Consider the following 14,748-nt stretch of genomic DNA (forward strand, 5'->3'; position numbering starts at 1 on the left):
CTTCTCTAGCTATGGCATGTAGGCTCCAGGGCACGTGGGCTGTGTAACTGTGGCGTGAGGGTTCCAGACAACATGGGCTCTGTAGTTTGCAGCACGCAGTCTCTCTAGTTGAGGTGCGTGAGCTCAGTAGTTGTGGCACTCAGGCTTTGTTGCCCCGCGGCCTGTGGTATCCTAGTTATCCAACCAGGGATGAAACCTGCGTCCCCTGCATTGTAAGGTGGATTCTTTACCACTGCACCACCAGGGAAGTCCCTAATTATTTCTTTAGTAAAATCAGGTAGAATAATATTGGGTTAGGTAATTCTGACAACCACCCACGAAGGCCAAGAGAAAAACTGAAAAAAAAAAATTATAACTACATAATATCAAACAGTCAATAAAACAGTGAAGAAAAATACAAGACAAAGATTCAGGAGAAGATAAAAAAAATGATACTTTAACCAAGAATTTTGGAACATCTTTTTCCCTGAATGGGTCTGTCAGTTCTCAGAGAGATGTCTGTTAGGATAATAAGGTGAAAGGTGCTTTGAGACACTCACAGATCCAAACTCACAAAAAATTTCACAGAGAATATGTCAAAGGAAGTAGCACTATCTTAATTCTTATTTTAAGCTTGGACCCTGAGGTTCGACACTTAGAGATCAACAATAGCTGGAAGTAGACAACCCTTGAAGGGAATTAAATCTTCCTAATTTCTGATATTCAAATAATGATCCCAGGGAACAAATATAAATCTTTTCTTGAGAAAAATTATATCATCTTATGCCTCTCATTTTTCTATAGTTTCTTGTATAGTTTCAGTCACTCAGTCAAATAGAACTAAGCAAATGCACAGTGGTCCAAGTCAGGAGTTGAAAGAGGCAATAGACACAAATCCATAAGCATTTCTGAAAATGTACTCTTCAGGCCCAGACTTCAAAGGAAGACCTATCACAAAGTAATAGATATGCCATTACAAGGCACCAGAATAAAACTGCTGAAAAATGAAAACATTGAGAAAATCTCAAGAATAACCAGGAATAAAAACTAATTACCTTCATAGGAGCAATAATTAGACTTCAAGCTGCCACACAAATAATAGAAATAGAAAAAAAATGGAAATCAGAACATAGTGAAATGATGAATTCAAAATCTAAAGAAATGAAACAGCCAACTTTTAAATATAAACTCAACACAAAATACTTTATGATAATATAAGTGGAAAAAGTCAGTTTTAGAGAGAGAGAAGTTTAGAGAATTTATCACAAACAGGCACAGACAAAAAGAAATATTAAATGGTATAACTTGGGAAAAAATAGAATAATATCCAGGTGGTAGCACAGAGATGCAGAGAGAAATGAAGAGTTTGTAGAAAGTAAATACACTGGCTAATCTAAGAGAATGTTAACTGGATAAAGTAAGAAATGCATATGTTAGAATTAAAATCACCAAAATAATTGCATGTAATTTAAAAAGTCTAGTAAATGGAATTTTTAAAAATCTATTAAAGGCTTTGTGTTATTTAGGAAAAGGATAAAAGAACAAAGTAAGATTACAATTTGCTTAGCCAAGGAAGAATGATATATTCTTTACACTAACATTAAAAAAAAGTGAACACACACACAAATGCACATGCCATAAAATTGTCAAGCTAATACAAGAGTAATATAGAATAATAAAACATATCAATCCAAAAGAAAGAGAAAAACATTTAAAAAGTAAGACAAATAAGTCACCCCTAGTAAATTGGTAGAATTATACTAATGTAAATCCAAAAATTACATTACATGTAATTGGCCAACTTATGCTGAAATTTAAAGAAAAATAGTTGACTGTTAGACTAAAAACTACGTGGTATTTAAAAGAAATTTCTATAAAATTAAGGACATAGAAAGTTTGGAAGTAGACTAATGGAAGAATAGACCATGTATGGTAGACCACCTGTGAGATAGTCCCTGATGGTTCTCACCTCCTGGTACTCACAGAATTGTGTAGTGCATTACCATGCTGCATAGAACTGATCTGTACATCTGTACAATTCTGAGGCAATGTCAGTGTGTCAGAGTCTAGATCATGAAATACATTGAGATTCCACATTGCTCTCTCTGAAGGAAAGCAGCCTTCATGTCATGAGCACACTTAAGCAATCTGGAGAAAGGCAAACTTGAGGAGAAATTGAGGTCCCCCACCCCAACAAGAATCAGCTCAGCATTCCAACCATGTCAGAGAATCAATTGTGAAAAAAATTCTCCAGCCACAGTCAAACTTTCAGATAACTGTAGTATCAGCTAACATCTTGATTGCACCCTTTTGAGAGATGCTCAAGTCAGATATATCCAGCTAAACTGCTCCCTTGCAGAAACTATAAGAAATAGTAAATGATTATTGTCATTTTAAGCCACTAAGATTTGGAGTAAAGCGTTGTACAGCAAAAGATAACTGGTAAATCAAGTAAACACAAAATGACATAATAACTACAACAAAACAACTAGTATGGCTGTATTAATAACTGATAAGAAAGGCTTTTAGCCAAAGAGCATTACTGGAGATAAATAAGGATGTGACATAATGATAATACAATCTATTCTCCAAGAATATATAAAAATTCTCAATATTTATGCTTTCAGTAATACACTTTTTAGACAAAGCAAAAAGGAACAACTGCTTCACAGTCAAATAAAGTTAGAAATTCATAAGTAAAACATATCTACAAAATACCCATATGTTTACAAACTAATGTAGAATACATACTTTAATATATAATATAAATAATATTTAATATAAATTCTCATAAGCCAGTGAAGAAAACACCTTGGAAATCAGAACACAGCTTGGACTGGGTGATGAGGAAAATACTACAAACCAAAACTGTGTTAAGCAAATTAAGCCATTTCAGAGTGAAATTTATAGCCATAAGTATATTATAATAGAAGAAAGGTACAATACCAAAACCTATGGGTATATTTCTGGAAACTAGAAAAAGGTAGTACCCCACAGAAGGTAGAAGAAAGAATAATAAAGATAAGATAAATTAGTGAAATAAAAAACAAACATAAAATAGATATAATCATCAAAGACAAAATGGTTTTTCTATAAAGACTATTGAAATTTTAACTCTTTGGTAATATTAACAAAAATTTAAAAAATGAAGATGCAATAATCATTGCCAGGAAAAAAGAGGACATCATAATAATCCTGCAGGCAATCAAATGGGAACAAATTAATATTATGAACAGCATACCATCAAAAAGTACACATTTAAATTTCATAGGCAAATTACCAGAAAAATACAACTTAAACAACTGAAACAAAATTAAATAGAAAATCTGTATATTTATTTAACTATTCAGTAATTTGAAGGCTTCAAGCAAACCCTTTCCACAATGAAAACTACAGGCACTTATGGCTTCAACAGAAAACTCTGACAAAAATTTACAAATTTACATTTTAAAATTACAAAAATTCTTCCATAAAGTGAGAAATAGTGACAACACCATTAACTCACTTTGTTGTCAGCCAAATCATACCAAAAGCTGAAAAGCATATTGGAAGAAGGAAAACTGCAAGCCAGTATCAAAAACCTAAAACACATTTTAATGAACTGAAAGTATTCTATATAAAATGGGCAACTAATTTTATTGAACAACTTTATTTCTACAAATAATTGATACTATCACATGGCCATTCTCCTTTGTTCAATTTATGTGTAGAATTAATTTTGAAAGTTAAAACACTTTTCATCCCAGTCAACTCCATGTACAGAAAATCATAACCAAAGTCCTTTTCAAGACATATCTCTATCTTTCTTTAGTTATGGCTACTGTGATGGTAAAATTTTATGTGTCAACTTGGCTAGGCTATAGTGAGTGTTTGGTCTAATCGTTTGGTCAAACACTAGTCTAGATTTTGCCATGAATATCTTTAATAAATGTGATTAATATTTACAATCCCTTGCTTAGAAGTAAGACATTACCCTCCATAATGTGGGTGGGTCTCATCAAATCAGTTGAAGAACTTAAAAATAAAAACACGTTTTCTAGGGAAAAAAATTCTGCCCCAAGATTGTATCAGAGAAACCCCACTTCAGTTTGCAACCTGCTATTATTCTCAATAAATGAGATAAATTATTTTACCTATGAGAGTTTCCTTTCCATCTGTCGTCAATCCAAAGCCAGTGCTACGTATTTTAGTCCTAATATCTGTATAAGTCGCTTCTTCTCACAATACTGCTATTTAAAAAGCCCCCTCAAATCTCAGTGACTTACAATAGTAAACATTTAGCCCATGCAAGTTCCACAGGATGGGTGACTGTAGTTCAGTCAATTTAGTGGGTAGATGGCTGTGCTTCAGACTACAGCCTGGTTTTGCTTCCTTCAAAGCTGCAGATTGAGTTCACATCTGTTCCATTTTGTAGCCCAGGCTTAAGGGAGCGCAGCTCCTGGGGCATGCTATTCTCATGGCAGATCACCCAAGTTCCAGAAACAAACACAGCTGTGCAAACATCTTTAAGATTTCTGCTCAGATGACATCCGGTTGTATTATAGAGGATTAATCAAATCACTTTGCCAAGCAGAACATCAATCAAAGAAATACATTCTGTTCACAATGTGAGGGAAAAAGAAGTGGGCCAGAACAATCCAAGTCTTCAAAGAAAATTTTGTTAGAACTCTGCTTTCCACGTGAAATAAGAGGAGCTCCTCATTATTTCTAATGCCTCTATAGAATCAAACAAATACTTTCTTTGTCTAGATCTACCGTCTAAAGTGCCGCCAGCAGTTACTGTGCCAGAAAAGTATCTCCAAAGCTCTACTCTCCCAACTCCGCACTCTATGCCTCGCTCCTTGAGTGCTGCCGGCCAAGGTGTGAAGTATAGACGGAATCCAAAACATGAAAAGAATTAATTAAATTTCCCCAGTAAATAGGCCAAATGTTTTCATAGTTTTATATATTTAGTCCTTACCTTTTTTAAAATTCAGCTTGCCTTATCACTTGCTATCTGTGAAATTTTGACCTAAATCTTTAGTTTTATGATAACCTACAGTGACATGATGTGGATCATTCTTTAAAATTTTTTCTCTTTGATAAATATAAAATTTTATATTTACAGCTGCATATCCCATGTACATGTTTAACGTCAATGTCACCATAAATCTTCAATCAGAATGAAGATTTTATTTATTTATTTATTTTAGTTTTTTTTTTCTTTTCCTTTTTTTTTAATTGAAGTATAGTTGACTTACAATGTTTCAGGTATACAGCAAAGTGATTCAATTATACATATATATATTTTCCATTATAGCTTATTATAAGATATTGAATATAGTTCCCTGTGCTATACAGTAGGTCCTTTTTATTTATTACTATATGTAAGATTTACTTATTATATATAGTAGTGTGTATCTGTTAATCCCAACCTCCTAATTTATCCCTCCCCTCTCTTTCCCCTTTGGTAACCATATGTTTGTTTTCTATGTCTGTGAGTCTATTTCTGTTCTATAAATTAGTTCATTTGTATCATTTTTGTAGATTCCACATATAAGCATTATCAATATATGTGTTTCTCTGATTTAATTCACTTAGTATGATAATCTCTAGGTCCATCCATGTTGCTTCAAATGGCATTATTTCATTCTTTTTTTGGCTGAGTAATATTCCTTTGTATATATACACCACATTTTCTTTATCCATTCATCTATTGATGGACATTTAGTTTGCTTCCATGCCTTGGATATTGTAAATACTGATGCTATGAACATTGGAGCATATATCTTTTCAAATTAGAGTTTTCCAGATATATGCCCAGTAGTGGGATTGCTGGATCATATGGTAACCCGATTTTTAGTTTTTTAAAGGAACCACCATACTGTTTTCCATAGTGACTGCATCAATTTACATTCCCACCAACAGTGTAGGAGGGTTTGCTTTTAGAATGAAGGTTTAGAACCCATTCACCTTCAGATATGATATGTGGAAAACTCAGAATTTCTATTTGAAGCAAAATATGAAGTTCTGGAAAAATGTTTAAAGGCTCAAGAAAGCATGAATATTACTGTATGAGCATTGCTGGTGGCCCTATTTTGTATCTGCTTTTAAAATATATTTTAATTGTGAATGATTAACTTATGACATTTAGTTCTGATTAGGTTTATAGGAGTTAATAAAACTGGTATTTCTCTGAGTTTCCAACTAATTTCTTCTGCAGTTTTTATAAGAAAATTCACCTCAGATACTTTCCTAAGTAAGGAAAGAAGTTATGAAATATGGAAAATGTATTGAATTTGTTTTATTATTTAAATTATAACAGACTTTTTTTTAAAGAAAGGAGAAAAAGTATTATATTGATTTGTCCATGTAATTAACATGCAGTCTGAACGTTCTTAATTGAGATTTTAATGTTTTCTGGAATATCTGTTTCACTACAAAGAAATTTTAATAGGTATAGAACTTCAGTTTTACAAGATAAAAAGAGTTATGGGGATGGATGGTGGTAATAGTTTCACAACAATATGAATGTATTTAGTTCAACTGTATAATTAAAAATGAATAAGATGATAAATTTTTTGTTATGTGTATTTTACCACACTACAGAAAGAAAAGAAAAAGCATACATATAAATAAATATATTAAGATTAATTTGATTATCAGTTTTAGAAACCTTACTGAAACTGGCTAAAACTCAAGAGAAATTAATTTGTTTACATAACTATAAAGGTTACCTAACGGAAAAGATGCACTCTAACCTTTGACATGGACAGATCCACGTGAAGGATGACATCAGAAAACTTTCCCTTTTAATCTCTGCAACATTCAGCCCTGCTTTCCTTTAAAGTGGTTTTATTTTGAAACAAGTCCTCTTCACATTGTAACCAAGAGCTCCAGCTTAGTTACGCCAGGAAAAAATACCTTCTTTCTCCAAATACTTCCAGTAAATGCCTTCGATATGGCTGTTTAGCAAGGTGTTTGTATTCAGAAAGGGTACAAATGAGAACATTTACTTAAAAACCTGTACTTGAGGCAAAGTGGAATTGCACAAAATTGTGTTCTTTTTAATTTAGTTTTACTAGCAAGGAGCAATAAATATTTTTTTAGAATTTTTATATATTTACTATTTTATTAATTTGGCTAGTTGTTTTTTCAATTAATTTTGAACAGCATTCATACGCTTAATTTTTTTAAAAAAATGTGAACATGTACCGCTAAAACACCTACTAACTAGTTTTGAACCATTCCTCTGAAGTAATACATAGTTAATATAGATAGATATAGGGAAATCATAATTTGTGGCTCCAAAAACACTAATAGCTTTGATAAGCTTTTCACTGCTCAAATCTGAATCTAGTATATACTAGGCACTTATTAAATTTCTTTAACTTATGCCTCTATGACCATGGTATAGAAGCTATTTAGATAATTAGAATGTAGATAAATTCCAGAAGTTGTATGGGCTAAGGAAGGGAATAAATACTTTCACTAGCCTTAATATTTAGAGCTAATATTTATAAGGCACTTAGTATCTGCCAGGCTCAGTTCTACGCACTTCACGTGTAGTAAAGTACTCAATACTCACAGCAACCCTGTGGATTATATACTGTCATCTCCAATTTAACACTTGAAAAACTGAGACAGTGGGAGTTTGAGTCTCTAATTCAAGGTCACCAGCTGGTAAGAATTGTGACTCATTCCCAGGCAGCCTGGCTGAGTCCACACCTTCACCATTAATCTGTAAGCAGCGAGTTATATATAAGAAATTTTTTGTTTGACTTCAAACACTGAAGATAAATATATTGACTAAACACACCAGAGCATCTGGTATTTATATTGTTCACTAGATCAATTAACAAATTGCACACTTTAAGTTCACTAGATCAATTAACAAATTGCAAACTTTATGCCTTATTTTATTACTAGTAACTGAAGTTTTGCTATAAACAGTTCTAAAATTTTAAAATCATATTCTATATTTCTAATGGCAGGTCTGCTGTCACTCATGTATTGTAATCGCTTGGATTTAAAATATTTTCTTATTTCTAGGGGTCATAGTAAATTATAATTAACCCTCATACTGGAGCCTGATATTGGATAGATCTGCAATCTGCAGAAAACAGCCCAACCAATTGACGTATGTGTGTGTGTTAGAAAAGTATTAATAATCATGTATAGGTCATTCTGATTCTAGATCTCACAGACCTTGAGGTACCCGTCAACATTCATTTTATTTAAAAAAAAAGAAAAAAAAAGTAACTTAGGAACATGTGTTTGGAAGCCCCATAAGCTGAAGTAAGCTATACCATCTGTGTGGAATAAACATCTTCACTCAGTTCCAAGAACATTCTTGCTTACATTTGTCCAAATATTAATGACATCAAACTATAACATGTCCCTTGTTGGGTCTGATTTTATAGCATTTCCTATTTGAACAAAAATCATGATAACGGTATGTTCTAACCATCTTTTCATAGTTCATGGCACATAACATTAATCAGTGCAGTGAAGCATAACTATATTCATATTCTGCTGATATGGAAAACACTAAAATTTTTTAATAAGCAAGATACATGACACCTAACAATTAATTAGGCAGAAGGAACATGTCACATTTCTGGTGACATGCGAAGCCTGAAATTTTTATGAAAAAAACATTAAAGCAATAGTCATTGTCCATTCTATCCCAGTACCTTGTAAGCTCACACATCAACTTTATTTAAAAATTTTTGTTTTAAGTAACAGTTTATTTCACAAAGTTTTCTCTAGTTACTTAACGTGCCTGTATATTAGCACACATTTATAAAAATCATTCACTTTCTTTCCCCTAATATATCTTTGAGAAGTTAAACTTATAGAAATTCTTTCTCTTTTTAATTCTTCTATAGATCTTTATTATAATAAAAATACCAAGTATCATTATTTTTTCTTATGACAGCTATATATTTCTGAATTATTACAAATCACCATGCATTACAGGATACAAAAATTCCTGTCATGCAAATTATTTTTTGTAGAAATAATTACTGAAGGAAAATTATGCTTGAAGGCTCCTAACTACATTTCTCAATATATGTGGAATTTAAATACTTGAGGCCTATAAGTTCAGTGTAAAAAATGTATTCTAATCTCATAATGCCTTAAATAACCCTTAATATATAGGTAATTGCCTTGTCATGTTACTAATGTCCAAATGCCTGCTATTGAAAATATGATAAATTCCTTAGAAATTATACTTTATGCATTTCTAGTTTCAAAGGTAAGTAATTGCTTCAGGTAAGGTAGTTTTCCTTTATCAAAGTCACTTATAGCTGAGAGAAAAAAATGTGTTATGCATTGATTGAAATATTTGAATTTCTAAAAATATATTTCAGATCAACCTAGACACAGCAATGTATCATTTTTTGATATCATCAATTGTAAATAGTTACAAATAAAGATTAAAAACTTAATTCATCATGATAGACATTTAAACAAAATTGGGTTCCTATAAGTGTATAAAAGGCAAAGCTATATAAACAACACACTTTCCTATGAGAAGGAGAAATAGAAGCTTATTTTATATTTTTAAATTTTATTCTCAGAGGCTATAATTAAATGAATAATCACTGACAATATAAGCTCTAATAAGAAAAGATTTAAGATGGAAGTGAAGCTATTGTGGGGAATCACTTCACTTTTCCTCAGTCACTCCTCAATTAAATCTTTAAAGAGCCTTTAAAAATTTCCAAGTCTCTTCTGTTTAAAAAAAAACAAAACAAAACATATTGACAAGCCTAAAACAAATCATCTGTATCCAATTCACATTCCCTGTTAGCAATCTCCTTAGACCTGACCTTTTTTCCACAGGGAAACTTCTCCACAAGTTTACTTCATATTTACCATTAATTCTTCTTCCACTCCCTCCTGGAGCCACTTCAACCTACTTTGTACCCCCATAATCTGTCAGATCGGCTAAATTTACCAGTGCTCTTTGCATAAGCAAACGAGGATTATTTGTCAACCTCAGTCATCTTTGTTGTCTTAGTAATTTGCAAAACTATTAATCACTTTTCTTTAAATATACTTTGACTTTGGTGATACTACAAGTATTTGTTTTCTTTATTTTTTTCATTGAATGAAAGATGCTTTAAATTGTATAGTGCTTTACAGTGTTTAAAAGTTTCACATGCATCATTTCATATAATCCCATAATAACCCATTTTTTTAATCCCCTACCACTATATTGCCCCTCCCCCTTCTTCCCACTGGTAACCACTAGTTTGTTCTCTATATCTGTGAGTCTGCTTCTTTTTGTTTTATTCACTAGTTTGTTGTATTTTTTAGATTCCACATATAAGTGCTAGACACATATAAGTGATATTGGTCTTTCTCTGTCTGAAATTACTCTTACCATAATGCCCTCCAAATCCATCCATGTTGCTGCAAATGGCAAAATTTCATTCTTTTTATGGCTGAGTAATATTGCATTGTATGTGTGTATGTCTACACATATATATGTATCTCACATCTTCTTTATCCATTCATCTGTTGATGGACCTTTAGTTTACCTCCATATCTTGGCAATTGTAAATAATGCTGCTATGAACATTGCTATGCTCTCTATGCTGCATAACAAATTATTGCAATTTTAGCAGCTTAAGACAACATATACTTCTTACCTCACAGTTTCTGTAGGTCAGGAGACTGGACAGGATTTAGCTGGGTCCTCTGCTGAGGATCTCAAAAGGCTGCAGTTGGTCAAGGTATAGACCAGATTATATCATCATCTGGAGCTCAAGGTCCTCTTTGAAGCCCTAAATAAGCTTCCTAGTTGTTGGCAGAATTCACTTCTTTTTGGCTGTAAGACTGAGGTCCTTAGCTCCTAAAGGCTGCCCTTCTCCATAAGCAATTCACTATATGGCTGCTTGGTTGTTTGTTTGTTCATTTGTTTGTTTTCAATTTTTATTGGAGTATATTGGATTTACAATGTTGTGTTAGTTTCTGCTGTAGAGCAAAGTGAATCAGTTATACATGTACATATATCCACTCTTATTTATTTATTTATTTATTTAATTTATTTTTTTTGCGGTACATGGGCCTCTCACTGTTGTGGCCTCTCCCGTTGCGGAGCACAGGCTCCGGACGCGCAGGCTTAGCGGCCATGGTTCACGGGCCTAGCCGCTCCGCGGTATGTGGGATCTTCCCGGACTGGGGCACGAACCCGTGTCCCCTGCATCGGCAGGCGGACTCTCAACCACTGCGCCACCAGGGAAGCCCCCACTCTTTTTTAGATTCTTTTCCAATATCGGCCATTACAGAGTACTGAGTAGTGTTCCCTGCACTATACAGTACGTCCTTACTAGTTATCTATGCTTTTTTGAGGCCACCTGTTGAGTGGCTCCCTTTTGGAGAACTCAACTGATTATGCTCAGACCACCCAGGATAATCTCCCTTTTGACTAACATAGAGCTAACAGATTAATAATAACCTTTATTATATCTGAAAAACCCTTTCCATTTTGATATGTAAGATAATCTAAACAAGGGAGTCTCATCCATTACTTCTGCCATATGGTGACCCTAAATCACAAAAATAACACTGGGGCAGAGATCATGGGGCCTACTATGATTCTGTCTATCACACACAGCTTCCTCATTTTTATTTAACTTCTCTAAATATTTTTTATGAATCTTCTTTGAAACCTATCTTCCTCCACTCATTAAATATCCAAGTTTCTACTGAAGTAATAGGGAATGCTGTCCTCTAACTCAATACTCAGTTCCATACCATTCTCGTATGAGTCTTTGGAATTGTTTACCACTCATACGTAAAAGGCTCACAAATTCAAATCAGTGGACTAACTTGTTCTCTGATCTTTAGCCCCAAATTTCTACATTAAAAAAAAAAAGATACAGAATGTGTACAAAACCAATCTATGGCCTTTTTCTCATCCCCAATTTTGATGATTCTCTACCATCCTATTTCTCAGTGAATGGCTACCAGGTTTTATAAGTCACAAAGTTAGGAATAGTCTTTGACCTGCCTTTGACCTTTTCTCCTATAGAACAAATCTCTAGGTTCTATTGATGTTTCAGCTGTATTTTATAATTCTCCACTTTCTCCATTTGCACTGCCACTAGCCTCTACTTCAGGCTTCCATGCCCTCTTCTCAAACAACAGAAACAGTCTGCTAAGGGGCATAGCTACACTTGCTCTTATTTTTGCAGTTATCTCTTCCTCACATCATCCACAATATTTTTTCCACAATGAAAATATGATCATATATCTCTGTGTTTAAAGTTCTTTATCACTTCTCATTGTCATCTGTTTTGGAACCTAATTTCTTATTTGGTTTCTATATCTAAATACAGGAAGTGTTTTGTCTCTGACTAGTTCTCCAGCCTCAATTTGCTCAGATCTATCACTAGAGATTGGAAGCCTTATATGCTCAAGGTATTTGAACAAAATCTTTCACCAACCTTTGTCAATTAAGCAATGAGGATGCAGAAGTGGCCCCAAGGAAGCCAAGAAAAAAGAAAAATAAAGCTGAGTAGAGTCATTAATAGATGCCCATTGTAGGGAGACAGACTTCAGAAGTGGTGGAGACAAGTTATTTCTGGAAAGAATAATAGCCCTCCAAAGTTGACCGTATGCCAATCTCTGCTACCTGTGAATAACAAAAGACACCTTACAGATGTGATTAATTTAAGGACCTTGAGATGGGACGATTACACTGGATTATCTGCATAGCCTTACATAATCAAAAGAGTCCTACTAAAAGTAAGGAAGGAGGGTCAGAGTTAGAGAAGGAGAGGTAATGACAGAGTAGAAGTGAGAGAAAGAGAGAGATAGTGAAGGTGCTGTGCTGCTGGCCTTGAACCTGGGGGAAGTGTTCAAAAACCAAGGAATGCAGGTAACCTCTAGGAGCTGGAAAAAACGCAAGTAAACAGTACACTTTTAAGCCTCCAGAGGGAGTACAGCCCTGCTGACACCTTGATTTTAGGAATTCTGACTTCTAGAGCTATATTGTTTTAAGCCACTAAATTATGGTAACTTATTAAAGTAGCAATAGGAAAGTTATACAGATTTTGGAACCTGGGTTTGGGTTGCCAGTGTAACAAATACTGATTCAACATGAATTAAAAGAAATATAAGGAAAATTAACAAATTTATGTTAGCATATTAGACAACTTAGATTGGGACACATTTCTAAAAAGGTATGAATCACCGAACTGACTAAAGGTGTTATATGTATATATATATATATATACATACAACACTTATAACAGTATATCAAACAAGGGAATTTGTTTAGCATTAGTTCTATACTGGAAACTTCTTTTAGAACATTAAACATAAAACTGATGTATTGAGCAATATAAAATCAGTAGGAAATACATTCTAAATAATGTACACTTTATAAAAAATTACCTTAAATATTCTGTATAGCTTCTTTTCAAAATCCTCAATGAGATCTTAAGCAGATTTCACTGATTTCTGTTCACTTAGTTATTAAGCCTCAGTTGAGTTTAAACGCAAAATCTCACACTAGATGATTTGCATCTTATTTTCTCCCCTCTCCAAGGGCATGTTTAAGTTCTAGTTTGGGGACCTGAAGTGGGAACAGTGACTGAACTCCTCTTTTACCCTTTACTTCTAACGCTTGGCAACAAAGTACAAGGAGGCAGTTTGGTTCAGGATATCTCCTTACCTTTCCAATTCTACGTCTAACTCTTCTGTTGATGGGAGCTGGGGAGGACAGTTGGCAGTTTTCAAAAAACTCCGTAACTTCAGTATTACAAACCATCCTCCCTTATGCCCCCATTATATAGATGAGGTTTATGAAAGTTAAGTAAGTTGCCTAAGGTGACATAATTAGTAAGTAGCTGCATAAAGCCTACCTCTATTTGACGCCATACTCAGACTCTAAATAACTAGAGTAAACTGAAAAATGTACAAAAGAATATGAAAACTGTCAACACATATTTGTAATACAGCAAGCTCACTGATGAGAGAAATAAATTGTAAAACTGGGAGATGCATTTTTATTTATATACTTGAAAGATCTTTTATAATAAAAGAATATCCAATGTTAGATGTTATAAATTTAAATAAGTATGTCTATAAAATATTTGGAGCATTGTAAATTATTAGAGCTTCTTTGAAAACAATTTAGCAATGTGTATCAGAAGTCTCAAATAGGTTTTCATCCTTTAATCCAGTAACTCTCCTACTTGTGATAGTTTTAATAACATTTTTAAAAGATATAACATCATATAGGCATTCATTGTAGCATTATATATAACAATGAAAACATAAATTTAAAGAATTAACAATCATTAATCATACTGTGAAATGTACTATTGCAATAATATTATATAGTGATTAAAAATGATGCTTATAACATTTTAAATGAGGTAGAAATGCTTTTTTACTTACATAAAATGATGTCAATCTATATCATATGTTTTATTATCTCAATTATGTAAAAATTTTTAAAACGGCCAGAAATTTAACATAGTGTACATATTGTTTCTCAAAAAATGGTTTACATTCTTTTCTTCATATAATTGTGTGCATTTTCTAAAACATTAAATCGCACAGATTGGGAAAGAGCATTACCGCTTTCACTAAAGTTAAAAACAAGACTATTAAACTGACACAAGTTCTGCAGAAGCTAGATTTAGAAAAGATAATTATCTATCCAGCCATGCTACAATGACAGTCTTGAAAAATTTACATTTTTGTCTTCTCCTGTTTCATTCCTTCTCCCCTTTCATCTTAATAGCAAATTCAAAATGAGAG

This window comes from Lagenorhynchus albirostris, chromosome 4 (genome assembly GCF_949774975.1).
Source record: "Lagenorhynchus albirostris chromosome 4, mLagAlb1.1, whole genome shotgun sequence".
Classification (NCBI taxonomy): Eukaryota; Metazoa; Chordata; class Mammalia; order Artiodactyla; family Delphinidae; genus Lagenorhynchus; species Lagenorhynchus albirostris.